The sequence below is a fragment of the Triticum dicoccoides genome, chromosome 4B, assembly GCF_002162155.2.
Source record: "Triticum dicoccoides isolate Atlit2015 ecotype Zavitan chromosome 4B, WEW_v2.0, whole genome shotgun sequence".
Classification (NCBI taxonomy): Eukaryota; Viridiplantae; Streptophyta; class Magnoliopsida; order Poales; family Poaceae; genus Triticum; species Triticum dicoccoides.
Window position 1 is genome coordinate 285,307,654 of NC_041387.1, and position 2,125 is coordinate 285,309,778.

The window sequence follows — 2,125 nt, forward strand, 5'->3', positions numbered from 1 at the left end:
TATTATTTTTATGTTTTATAAGCTTTTATCTTGAATCATTTGGATCTGAACAATCATGCCACTATAAAGAAAATTACATTGAGAATTATGCTAGGTAGCATTCCACATCAAAAATTCTGTTTTTATCATTTACCTACTCGAGGACGAGCATGAATTAAGCTTGGGGATGCTTCATACGTCTCCAACTTATCTATAATTTTTTATTGTTCCATGATATTATATTACCCCTTTTGGATGTTTATGGGCTTTATTCTACACATTTATATCATTTTTGGGACTAACCTACTAACCGGAGGCCCAGCCCATATTGTTTTTTTGCCTATTTCAGTATTTCGAAGAAAAGGAATATCAAACGGAGTCCAAACGGAATGAAACCTTCAGGAGCGTGATTTTTGGAACGAACGTGATCCGGAGAACTTGGAGTGCAAGTCAAGAAGCTTGCGAGGCGGCAAAGAGACAGGAGGGCACGCCCACCCCCTCTTGGCGCACCCCCCTATCTCCTGGGCCCCACAGGCGGCCACCGACGTACTTCTTCCTTCTATATATACCTACGTACCCCAAAAACATCCAGGGAGCCAATGAAACACAATTTCCACCACCGTAACCTTCTGTATCCGCGAGATCCCATCTTGGAACCTTTGCCGGCGCTCCGCCGGAGGGGGAATCGACCACGGGGGGCTTCTACATCAACACCATAGCCCCTTTGATGAGTTGTGAGAGTTTACCACAGACATTCGGGTCCATAGTTATTAGCTAGCTGGCTTCTTCTCTCTTTTTGGATCTCAATACAATGTTCTCCCACTCTCTTGTGGAGATCTATTCGATGTAAACTCTTTTTGCGGTGTGTTGTCGAGATCCGATGAATTGTGAGTTTATGATCAAGTTTATCTATGAGAAATATTTGAATCTCCTCTGAATTCTTGTATGTATGATTGAGTTATCTTTGTGAGTCTCTTCGAATTATCAGTTTGGTTTGGCCTACTAGATTGATCTTTCTTGCCATGGGAGAAGTGCTTAGGTTTGGGTTCAATCTTGTGGTGTCCTTACCCAGTGACAGCAGGGGCAGCAAGGCACATATTGTATTGTTGCCATCGAGGATAAAAAGATGGGGTTTATATCATATTGCTTGAGTTTATCCCTCTACATCATGTCATCTTTCTTAATGCGTTACTCTGTTCTTTAGGAACTTAATACTCTAGATGCAGGCAGGAGTCGATCGATGTGTGGAGTAATAGTAGTAGATGCAGGCAGGAGTCGGTCTACTTGTCGCGGACGTGATGCCTATATACATGATCATGCCTAGATAATCTCATAATTATTCGCTTTTCTATCAATTGCTTGACGGTAATTTGTTCACCCACCGTAATACTTATGCTATCTTGAGAGAAGCCACTAGTGAAACCTATGGCCCCCGGGTCTATCTTTTATCATACAAGCTTTCAATCTACTTTTTTTTGCATCTTTACTTTTTGCATATATATTATAAAATACCAAAAATATATTTATCTTATCATACTATCTCCATCAGATCTCACTTTCGCAAGTGGCTGTGAAGGGATTGATAACCCCTTTATTGGCGTTGGTTGCGAGTTCTTTGTTTGTTTGTGTAGGTGCATGGGACTTTTGAGGAGCCTCCTATTGGATTGATACCTTGGTTCTCAAAAACTGAGGGAAATACTTACGCTACTATTGCTGCATCACCCTTTCCTCTTCAAGGAAAACCAACGCAAGCTCAAGACGTAGCAACCAGCACCTGAGGAATCTATCAAGTTCAAGGCTACTGAGGATGCCATTCCTACCGAAGAATCTGCTGAAGAATTCATTTCAAAACATGAAGAACATTGAGTTGGTGCACCCGAAGATAATGGTGCTGAGGAAAATGGTCTTGAAGAAAAAGCGGATCAAATTCCTCGACGACAACCCGCTCATCCTCGCATTGCAAACGAAGTGCAAATTGAGAGGATCATCGATGACATTGAAGAACCAGGTCCTCTCACACGCTCAAAAGCTTCACATTTGTCTAACTTTTGTGGGCACTTTGCTTTTGTCTCTATCACAGAGCCCACTAAGGTAGATGAAGCATGTCTGGAGCCTGAGCGGATTCAAGCTATGCAAGAAGAATTAC